This window comes from Diceros bicornis (assembly GCF_020826845.1).
Source record: "Diceros bicornis minor isolate mBicDic1 chromosome 1 unlocalized genomic scaffold, mDicBic1.mat.cur SUPER_1_unloc_3, whole genome shotgun sequence".
NCBI lineage: Eukaryota > Metazoa > Chordata > Mammalia > Perissodactyla > Rhinocerotidae > Diceros > Diceros bicornis.
Genome location: NW_026690856.1, coordinates 2,174,796 through 2,187,329, shown reverse-complemented (window position 1 = coordinate 2,187,329; position 12,534 = coordinate 2,174,796).

The window sequence follows — 12,534 nt, the reverse complement described above, 5'->3', positions numbered from 1 at the left end:
ACTGAATGAACTGATAAGGATGATTATAATTTTTATGATTTTTCATTTGAAGTATTGCTGAATTTTTAATGTTTTGTTTTTTCAGATTTAAGGAAAACATTTCTCTTTTCTCCTGAGCTAGCTATAACTTACAGAAATTTGGTAAATGATAGTTTTGAAAGCAATATTAAAATATTTCTTTTTCTCTCTACCTGATCCCTCCAGAATTTAAAAGCTCTTAGTAAGTAAGTATTGTTGTTTTCATGGCAATATAGTTATTTGCATAAGTTCAATAAGAATCTGTTCTCCTTATAACAGGACACAATTGGAAACACTGGTTATATTACCAAGGTTGTGACTGGAACATCATTTTTGCGATATAGCCATAAAGATTTGAGGAATGAAGATTGGACTTTATGGAATAAAGCCATGTGGAAATATTGGCCTGATGCCTTATGTTCAATGTTCCAAGCAGCATTTACTGGGTAAGTAAACAATGTCACTTATCTAGAAGGTACAAGGAACCTCGAAATATTTTGGGGGAACCTCAGAAGAGAGGAATTCACCCAAATCTGTAGGTATTGCAGGCGAAGTCTGATGATAAAATCCTTGGCTTGGCTTTCCTGGCCTCGAGAGTCCTTTCAAGTTCAATCTGAGATTCCTTATGAAAAGTTCCAGCAAAGCAGATTTAAAAGAGCTTATATGATCAATTGCTATTATTGATGTACTTATGTAAATAATTGGGCCAACTTTATTGAAACTAGACTTATTTTACAAACTAGTTAGTCTAAATTTGGCTATCTTTGATAAAAATGAGGGTGATTTTAGAGAGAAAAATTATATTTCAGTAAAAACTATAGTGTATATTTGTGGATATTAGATTCAAGTTTTGTGAATTGTCTTTTGAGGTTTTTGCTTTCTATCTGTTGACTGGACTGGATTCTGATTTCTTCTAGTCTCCTAAAATATCTGGATACAGATCTCCAAACTAATGTTTTTCATTTTTTCCATCATTTTCATTTGGAATCACTGAGAATTAAACCTGCCTTTTTTCCTGAAGCCTTACAAACTGAAGCCAATGGACTTGATATAAACTTGAGAGATGACCTGACGACATCATCAGAGACATTTTAAACTACTAAAGATGCATTGATGCTGACATCTGAAAATTTTCTTAACTGGCTGTTCTGTAAACTCAGAAACTGCTTTACAACTTGCTCCAACCATTAACCTTATTTTTCTTTTGTTTACATAGAAATGCTTCTATTAAATACTTGATTGCTTGCTTCCCCAATATAGGCATAACCTTGAGAGCCCACCTGCATCAGCACCTTCTAAAATGAACTTAATTGAACTGATCTATTATCAGGACTAAGAAATATTTTCAGTGAGATGAAACAATCTACTAACTCAGCTTCTGGACCATGAAACTTCTTTAAGTTTCAAAAGGACTGTGAAACTTTTAGTTTCAAAGGCGGGACTGTGGGAGATCAAGATTTGGCCACCCTGAAATACATCTCTTTACCTTGATTGTTTTCTCTGAGGGACATTTGACCTCCCCCACTTACTGCCTAAAGAATTTGACATGGTGGCTCCTTCCAGGAACAGATCTTCTCTCATGATGGCTGTAATGATAATGTAAAATAGATCTTACAATGGGAGGGGCACCAAGCCCCTTTTATCAAAAATCTCTATCTCTCCCTGACCACATTATCTATAGATGAACTTGAAAATAATTGTCTTCTTGCGTTCTGAAGTCCCAGACCACTATCCACCTCCAACACCTTCCTCACCTTTAGCTACAATACTTAAGCAAGCAGCTTAGACAGAGGGACGAGTTGCTCGTTTCTGAGTTTCTCCCATGTACACATGTTATTAAACTTGGTATTATTTTCTCCTGCTAACTTGTCTTGTTGATTATTTGGCCATCCATAAGAACCTTAAGGGAAAGGGCAGAGGGGGATTTTCCCTGTCTCCCCACAGTACTATGGGTTTTTTTACTAGGTGCAAGCCACAGCTGTGAGGGGGTGATAAAAATTCCCCCTTTTGACTGCTATATCTGTTTCTCTTCTTCCGTGGCAATTTCTTTCAAGCCTGTGGAAAGAAGTCTTTTATTGGGTTAGCAGAGTTATAGGAATTAGCAGGTGTGCGAGATGAGGATTTGGCCACCCTGAAATAAATCTCTTTACCTCGATTGTTTCCTCTGACGGACATTTGACCTCCCCCACTAACTGCCTAAAGAATTTGACATAGTAACTCCTTCCTGCAACAAATCTTCTATCTGATGGCTGTAATATAATGTAAAATAGATGTTACAATAAGAAAGGCACCAACAAGCCCATCTTATCAGAAGTTCTGTCTCTCTGGCCACATTCTCTGGATGACCCTTTGAGAAGTTGCCAGACAAACATTTACATATTTAAGGGAAATCTCCATTTGTAAAGGTAGCTCTCTCTCTGTATTGGGAAGAGGGGGGATGACCTCATTTCTAGAAACTTATCAATGTGGAAGGTGAGGCCTTAAATCTGCATAATAGCCTTACTCTTGTTTACAGTGCTTTAGTGGTGATCTCCTGTAACTGACACCCCCCACCCCCAACATCCTCCTCTGTCTTTATGTAAAGACGGTATTTAAGATGAGAATTTCTGCTATTGTGTTGAGAAATGCAGTGTCCCTTGTTTCTCCCATGTATACATGTTATTATACTTGGTATTATTTTCTCCTGCTAACCTGTCTTGTTAATTATTTGGCCAGCCATAAGAACCTTAAGGAAAAGGGCAGAGGAGGATTCTCCTTCTTCCCCCACACAGGGATTCTCGAGGCTGGACAGCATATCCAGCTTGGTAATATCTTGCTTATCATTTAAGTAAGACCCATCTGTAAACCAAATTAAATAGAATGCAGTCGTGGTCCTTCCTCTTGTAATGTTGGAAACAAGATAGCAGGGTTAAAATAGTGGGTAATATTTACCTACGCAGTGTAACCTAAGAAGATTTATCATTTACTTGGTAATGCTTCCCATGCAATTTAGCATACTTAACAAGCCTAATTAGTTTAGTATCTCCCTCTTTGTGGGAAGAGTTCAAATTTACTTGAGAATTGCCAGGGATCTTTGAAAATTCTCAAAGAAAAAAGTCATAAGAAAGACTTTATTTAGGATATGAATTTTGGGGAGATTGTCAAAAATACAGAGAGGTTTTAAACACTTGGTCAGACAAGATCAAGGAGTTCCTGTTCTTGTCGCAGTGAAACCATGCTTAATTAACAAACAACATTTAAACAGTCAAAAAGAGCTTAATAGAGAAACCTCAGTCTTTTGAACATAGGGAATTACCTTAACAAAACAGATCTCTGTTCTTTAGATAAACTTAACTCAAATGTAAAGAAAAATCTTTTTATGTAATAACCTCTATCAAGAGAAGATTAAGAGTAGAATAGGGCCGGCCCCATGGCTTAGCGGTTGGATGCATGCCTTCTGCTGCTGGCGGCCCTGGGTTCGGATCCCAGGTGCACACCGATGCACCACACTGCTTCTCTAGCCATGCTGAGGCCACGTCCCACATACAGCAACTAGAAGGATGTGCAACTATGATGTACAACTATCTACTGGGGCTTTGGGGAAAAAAAAGAGTAGAATAAAATTATCCTTTTAAAAGGAAGAAGACCAAATTTGAATTTTGTACCAGCTTACTTTTGATATTAAAAATCATTTACTTAGTTGGATTTAGTTTAATCTTAGCCAACTCGACCATGTATAAAACTCCTCAGGGTTTCTCTTCAACAAACCTTCTATAACTTTTTGTTTACATTCAGAATTTATGCCATGCGCTCCTGTTTTTTCCTTCTAGTACTTTTCAGGGCAAATTTATCTTTCTTAACCAAACAAAAATATTTCCATATTTTATATCTTCTTAATGAAAACACACATCTTACTCTTCTTGAATACAAACATATTTTCTTAAGTTTTTAGTAGCTTAATCACATAGTAGAAATTTTTAACCCTTAGAAACCTTAATTTTTAAGTAAAAAACTAAGTAAGCAATTATAAAATTTCTTTTACATTAGCATTTCTTGGCTTGACAAATATATAGGGACATTTTTTATAATTTTTGGAAACATCTTACTTTATAGTACAATCTTTTAAATAAAACACAAGACATGTTTACCAATAGACCCAAAGCACCTTGTAATTTTTCTGTAATAAGCCAAAAGTAGATAAACCTATATTTAGCAATGTCTAATATCTTATATTATTTGGAAATGATCTAGATACTCAATGAATTTTTATCATAAAATTTAGCAAAATCCTAAATTTTTAAGTCACCAAAAAGAGTTTAGAAGCTATATACAGTATAACATATGATTATTGTTTAAAGTTCACTTAATACTCACCTATTTAGTTACCTGTTCTCAATAATTATTTATTATGTTTTAAAGATTTTATTTATTTATTTTTCTCCCCAAAGCCCCAGTAGATTGTTCTATGTCATAGCTGCACAACCTTCTAGTTGCTATATGTGGGAATCGGCCTAAGGATGGCCAGAGAAGTGGTGCCTTGGTGCACGCCCTGAATCCGAACCTGGGCCACCAGCAGCGGAGTGCATGCACTTAACTGCCAAGCCATGGGGCCGGCCCCTCAATAATTATTTAGATTGCCTACAAGACTTTATGAGACATTAGATAATATTAGCCATCATTTATTATTTTTGAGACCAGTTTTGTAGTAGAAATAACATCAGTTTATTTGACGAATAAAAGCTGCATATCTGCATTATATCCAATGCTGAAAACTAACAAGCTTAAATAAGCTTTTATTTACCAAAGGTTATTTCATATCACGTTAACTGGAAAAACATTTGGATTTAGAACTAACTTTTGTGAGTGCTTATTTCAAGTTAATTGAATAGACCTCTTGATTTTGACCATAAACTCTGGAGGTAAAATACCACGCACATATAACATACATGTAGAGACACACACATAAAGAACAGACAGATGCAACAAAGATTTTATAGCCGCTGTTTTAGAAAATTTAGCAGTTTCCATCTGCAGAAAGCTTCCTTCCAATTTCTTTTTTCTTTCAGTCTTAGGCCCCCTGCTGTCTTAGCACTTGCGCAAGTCTCCTGGGTTCAGAGGCCAGGCAGCCCAGCCGGGAATGGTCAAGCAAACTCAATTTCCCACTTTCCTTTTCTTCTATTTTGCTACAAAGTCTGAACAATTTCTAGGGACTGTGTAGTGGGTTAGGAGTGTGCTGCTTGTGAGTGTTAATCCCTAAAGAAAGGTCATAATCACTCTTTTACATGCCTTGGTTTCTCCCGCCCGCAGTCTAGGTACTGCCGTGGGGATTTGGAGTGCGGGTGACTAACCGTCCCGTGTACGTCCCCTGACAAACCTGTGATAAATTAACATGAATCATAGTGGAGTTCGCTATAGGAAGGAGGGTTACAAGTCGTGGGGTTTGTCTCTGACACCCCCGATGAGATTCTCAGTTGCTTGAGAATTCCCGAAAGGTCGGGAGGAGCAATGTCTCTTTTCTTTGGAGCTAAACAGATTCAGTCTCTCATTTTTCTATCAAGCAGTTTTGTTCATACTTTAGAAACATAATTCTTCCCAATTTTAAGCCATATTAAAAAGTCACCCTGCTCCATTCACTCCAAAAGTTCCCCCTAGGCTCCTCTGGCCTACGAAATTCTCTCTACATTTCACTTTCCTAGAAATTCCTCCCTAGGTTCCTCTGACCTAGGGAATGTATCAGTACTCCCTTAAGACACCTAGCCTTAAGCCTTGAAAACAGCTCAAATAAACTCTGGACCGTCGACTTAAAATAAAGAGGTTCAGGTGTCAGGAGAACTCACTCGGGTCACCTGAAGAATGCAGTGATCTGGGGAGCACAATGGGCTCCTATTGGTACCAAATGCCAGATCAGTGTAGATTACAGGTGGTATCTGGTGGGTTTCTCTGAAATCTTGCCACGACTACACCAACAAATGTCTACATAAATAATCCATAACCAATGTATAAATCAAAATTGGGGTGAATTTATTATGAGCTAACTTTTGAGGACCATGGCCCTGGGCCTTCCTTCTATAAGGAAGGAAGGGCACTGAAGAAGTGGGGTGTACAGAGTGGTTATATACCGTCAAAGAACAAGTATCACATAAGATTGTAATGTCCCTTTTACAATAGCCACAAGATCGCCCTGCTACGTTGCCCTGCCAGAATAGCTATAGATGGAAACAGCGTGGAGCAGGTCTGCTGTCTCGTTGGGCATGGCTGGTGTCAGGTCTGTTGTCTGGAGCTGGGTGGTCACAGAATGAGTGCAGCAGTAAAATCCAAGCCTAGGGAGAAAGGCTTATCCTTAAGGCAATGTCAATGAGGGGGAAGTTGCATCCTTATGTTAAGGGCATTTACTCTTCTCTTTGAGACATGGCAAAGCAGATACACAATGCAGGCGACAGGCCCTTTTGGAAAAACAAACTCAGTCCGAATTAGATTTACCCCAAATGACTTCCTCATGTGCTCCAATATATCCTTTTGCTTGCCATTTATTTATCAAGCTCAGGGTGTGTCTTTCAAACAGAAAGCATCGAGAATAGCATGAAATAGTCACTTACCAACAGATGTCACTGTGGCGACAGAATATTAACAAGTGGCCTTCAAATATAATCTTTTTCCCAAATACTATATTTCACTGAGTTAATCCAAAAGGGATTCTTCTCACTTATACTGACAAATCTCCACTCTGAACTTAGCACTAGAGGTAGCCAATTTTGAATAAAGACCTTTAACATCAAAGCCAGCCAATAGATCCTATTAAAGCAAATCCAAACTCAGGAAAACTTTTGTTTTCAGTCACATGCAAACTCTCTCCAACTCAAGATAAAGTCCTGGTTTTGTGCAGATGGAGAAAAGCTTCTCTTCCTCTTTTTCTATTCAGATAGTGCAGGGAAGAGCCCAAAGTGTCTCCTGGTGGAACACTAACAGTTCTTTACGTTAGAAATGCATGCAGTGTTTCCTAGCTTCTTTTCTACGGGCCGAGACCTGACCTGCCCAGAGTAGCAAACTTCTAGGCTCCAATAGTAAATAAGACTGTGTGCAGTTTACCACAACAATGAACTACAAAGATGTATCAGGAAATATTTTGAACACCCACACCTAAGCTCTCAGTTTCCCTCTGTATAATTCCATGGCTACCTGAACTGAATTCATTCTCCATCCCCATCCCTTTTGTGATAGTTTTTATCTCCTTGAATCAGCATGTTATAACATCTAAGAGAAATTTATCAAAATACTCTGTTCAAAATAGCTAACTGAAGTATATGAATTGTAGAGTGTCAAGATTTTAAGATGAAAGTGATGTACGGAGTAACTGTAGTACCAAATAAAAAGAAAATGAATGAGAACAATAAGACAAGGAAGAAAAAATGCTAAGGAGAAGGAATATAATAGAGTAAAAGTAAGAAAGGGAGAAAAAGAAGAAAGTTGGTGTAAGAAAGAGAAAGAGTCAGGAGAAGCATGAGAAATGACAAAAAAGGGCACAAGCAGAGGGAAGACACCATGCTCAGAGCGAATGACAAGTCAACTGGCTTCTGAGCAGGGCTCAGGTCTAGAGTCATTGGGCAGCGCTTGAAAACTCCACTCAGTTCTAACATCCAGAGAATGACTACTGCTCATCCAAACACTGATGACACTGATTACCATCACTCTCCTCTCCCAGGACCTGCTGGAGCTTTGGGAACTGCTTCTCTCAGCAGCTCTGGGACTGACAGAGTCCCCATTAAATATTCATGAAGTAGGATTTTTTTTTTAATTACTTTTTTTTTAATTTTATTTATTTATTTGTTTCCCCCAAAGGTCCAATAGATAGTTGTATGTCATAGCTGAACATCCTTCTAGTTGTTGTATGTAAGATGCGGCCTCAGCATGGCCGGAGAAGCCAGTGCATCGGTTCGCGCCCAGGATCTGAACCAGGGCCGCTAACAGTGGAGTGCGATCACCTAACCGCTAAGCCATGGGGCCTGCCCAGGATGGTTGTTTTGAAAGAGTAACTCAGAGAGAGAGCTCTCAAGGGTACATATAATCCTGCCAAATCCTACACTCACCCATCTGAAGAATTAAGAAACTAAACTTTTTTTTTTAATTACTGTGAAGAAAAGTAGGAGAAAACTTTCTTGGCAAAACTTTAAATGTTCCATCTTTTTTGAAGTTACCTCACAAAATTCTGAGCATAATCTAAAATTCTGGGCTCCCTACAGTTCCAAATATGTTTCAGAAATAATCTCTTTATCATCACAATGTAAGCCTATGCCTTATAAAACAAAATAAACTTGAATGAGTTTTATCTTGGAGAGAGAGGGCAGCAAGAAAAAGAGTAAGATGTGCCTCTCTGCTATGAAGGAAAATAAATAAAATCACCAAAATATATAAAATATGCCTCTAAAACTGAATGAAGAGGTCTCTAAAGAGTTTTACATTTTAAGTAAAAATGCACCTATATAAAATTACACATCAGTTTGACTAAAATCTAGTCAACTTAATAGAAGAAGAATTCATTCAGTTTCATTTAAATAGCATGACTTATGATTAGCTGCATAATAAATGGTAGATATTTTAATTCTGTTATACCATGTCCTTCCACCAATGAAGGTTGGCTTAAACCTGTCATTTTCCTAAAAAGGGCCAACCAGATATTCTGCTTATTTGATTACTTAATAGTATGGATCTGCTCCTCATTGCCAACGAAGGATGTCTACAAACTGGCTTTAGCTTGCATATGTAATGGGAAACGCAGGCTGAGTTTACAAAAAGAAAAATTGAAAATGGAGCATTGCCTTGAGGAGACGTGATCAATCTGTTCAAGAACATTTTCTCACTTGATCAAGTGAAGAGCTGAGAGAGAATGCTGTTGGCCTCTTCCTTGGCCCCTTATAGAAATCTGCATTACCTCAATTGAACATGTCCTAAAATGTTTGAATTAAACTTGGAAATGAGTTGATGATACCGTATTTACATTATGTGACACAGAATCTCTTTCATTAGGTACCATTCAAAACACTTTTTGGGACATTAGAGACCAGAAAAGTTTTGCTTCTCTGAGAGACTGTTGCTTTTAATCTCATAGACATGAGATGATAGAGAATTGTTCCCATTACCCTTTCTACTTTAAACCTGAGGGATACATTTCCAACTATCTTTAAAAACTTCAGGTCCTTCCGAGCCGGCCCCAGGGCTTTGTGGTTAAGTGCATGCGCTCCGCTACTTGCGGCCCGGGTTCGGATCCCGGGCGCGCACCGAAGCACCGCTTCTCCCGCCATGCTGAGGTCGCGTCCCATATACAGCAACTAGAAGGATGTGCATCTATGACATACAATTATCTACTGGGGTGTTGGGGGAAAAAATAAATAAAAAGAAGGAAAAAAAACAAAGAAACCTGCAGGTCTTTCTGAAACACTTTTCAGTGTGCTGGCTTACTTCAGCTTCATTGCATTGTTCCATTCTAAACTCCTTTCAGTTTGATCTATTTTCCTTTGTAATCCTTTTGTATATCTAGGTATTTAAAAGCTGCTCAAATCTATATTGGAGAAATATTGGGTTATAGTACTTTCAGACAGCATGTAAACCCAATTTTTAAGGTTTATACACAAAATGTTTCTGCCATGTTTCTACCAGCTCTCCTTCCATATATTTTCCTCCAGGACTTCCTGTGACCAAATTGCCTTTCTAAAAATCAGTTCTCTGTTCATTCTCTTGGCCAGTGACATTTTCATAGAAACATAAAGGACTGGATTTTCCAAAGATGCAACAAGAATGATCAAGTCCTGATTCACACTTAGATATCCTGCTCCTGTTCTCCATGAATTTTAAAACTAAAGTTAATTATCTCTTTCATTTTATCTAAATCTATTGAGTAACTTTGGCACAGAGTCCCTAAACTGATCCACAGTCTGCTTTAGCAGTCACAAAACTCTCTTTCAAATGCTTGCATTCATGTGCTGAGTAGGTATTTTATTTATTTAGATCTTATTCAACAAATGAGCTTCATTTATTTACTCAAATACTTAAGTATATACTATGTGCCCAAAGGTCTTGAAATGTTGTCAGTCTGCAAGTAAGACAGATATGTATAAACAGATAAATTACACTACAGAAATAATTTGAAGGAAAGAGATATGAAGAAAATGCCATGGGACTCCAGGAAAAGAGCCACCATGGGTTGACATACAACTAAGATATATAGCAATGTACTGGTGCTTTGAGGAAAAAAACAACCACCATGGGGAGGTGGAAAGGTTTTGTACCATCTAGGTAAAGGAAAAGGAAGGGAGAGAAGATAAAGAGAAAACAAGATAAACGGAAATGTTTTCTTCTTCTTAATGTTTCTGCTACCAACTTTTGGAGCACACTGCTTGCAGATGTCCTTTCTAGCCAGTCTTATCTTTCAGCATGCTTCTATAGACTTAAAAATTAGATTGTACCAAGCTGAGCTCCTCCCTGGAGACAATGCCAACTATGTAGGGAGCCAGGAGGGGAGCAAAAGACTCACAGGAATCTGCAGCCCTTCTGAAATTCGCTGGTGGGGAGGGGCACCAAGGCTTCACCTTGGCCTCTGTCTCGAAGTTCATACAAAGGAGGGTCAGTTCCTTCCTTGATCTATGAAGATGGAGATAAACCTCTTTCACAGAAGAGATTATGGAAAAATTAAAGTGAGAGCCATGAAAAAGGCAGAGGAGGTAGCACCATGAATCTGAAGTAATTGGACGTGTGAATTAGTAACCAGTAGGAAGAAGAGCTGAAGACAAAAAAATAAAGGCAAAAAACCAGTACTCAATTTTCTAAGATGGAAATGCAAGTCTTTCTTCTTCAAAAAGAAAAGAGTCATTGAACCCTTTCCTTTAAAATAAAATCGAAAGTGGTCACATGTTGCAAATAATGATTTTAACCATGATGTCACTACACAATAATGGGTAACAATCAGTTGTTAAATGCACTGCAAATAGTTCAAACTTAACAATTATGTTATCAAAGTTTGCAATTGATGTATATATTTTAGTAAATAGTAGACTGTGTGCAAATTTGTCACTATATTATTGACAATGTCACTCTTACTACTGAAAACATGACTAGGAGGGAGAAGATAGTGTGACCTCAGATTGCTAGAGTCACAGTAAGAAAAGTCAAGAAAGTGCCATCAGGTCATTTGGACAAAAGGATGCTGTATGGCTGTTGGGTTTATAACAGATCAACTGGAGAAAAACAAGTCACTACATTAAACTATTTTCTACCTACCTCCATCACCCTCTCCAAGAACACATATTTTAAAATGAGACAAGTTATTATATTAAAAATTACTTGTTCTGTCATTTTGAAAACTACATCAAAAAATGGAGAAAAAACTGGGTTACAAACATCCTGGTATCAATTCCAACTACCATCTTTCACCAAACTAAAACTCTAATTATGACTAATTCACTTGCAATCTAGTGCTCCTCCAATACATAATATCAACAACTTAAAATGTTTCATAAATTTTTTAAAATTGCCCTAGAATTTAAACGATAATATAAACATATCTCTTAGAAAAATTGAGAAAGATAAAGACACTAGGACAGGAAAAGATGAAAATATTACCCTAATCGATGATGTAAAACACAAGATATGCACAACTGTTAAAAAGAATTCTCTATGAAATCGATCAATTCTACTATCTCTACACGTGGCTATTTCCTATCAGTAATTTGATGCATAAACAAATAGAATAGTGTATTTAATGGGATCAATTCTTTTAGTTGTGTGCTTTTCCTTGTAAAACTACATATGCTTTTATGTTCTTCCTTTATTTTCAGGTGGTGTCATATTAGAACACCCTCATCTGTGAAGATCTTTGCATTAAGGAACTCTACCTTGGCCCTTGATCAACTGTACTCTGCTTTATGATAAACTCAGAGACCTACATAGGACAATGTTTCCTACATCTTATCTCCCATGAGTTGTTCATGTCAGGGAGTATAGTCCACCAAGTAAACACCAAGCAGTGTTTCAAAAGCATCGGATACTAAAAGGAGGACATGCGGGGTTGGGTGTGGGCCCCCATTCAGTGCCTAGTGCAAAGAAGAAAGAGGTCAATGCATCCCTCCAGAGACTGGAATAAAACAGGAGTTTATAAGCACGAGGCTCCCTTTGCAAGCCTTTAAGCAGGGACCTAGAATAAAACTGTTGACACTGTGGATCATTGTTGGTTTTACAGGGAACTCATGAGGAATATAAGGAGATAAAATAATGATAATTATAATAACAGCAGCAAACACTTCTACTGAACCAGGCACGGCAATCTGAATGTTACTTCTGTGCTTGAACATACATGAACTCTTATATCCCTCAAAATATCCTGATGTAGTAGATGTTGTTCTTCTCACCACTTTACAGATGAAGAGACTGGGTACAGTGGCTAGAAAACTCAGCCACGTTACAAAGCTGATAAATGGCAGAGCCCAAGCTCAGTGCTCTTATGTTATGCTCTTTGACTACAACTCCAAGTTAAGTCTCTAATGACTATAT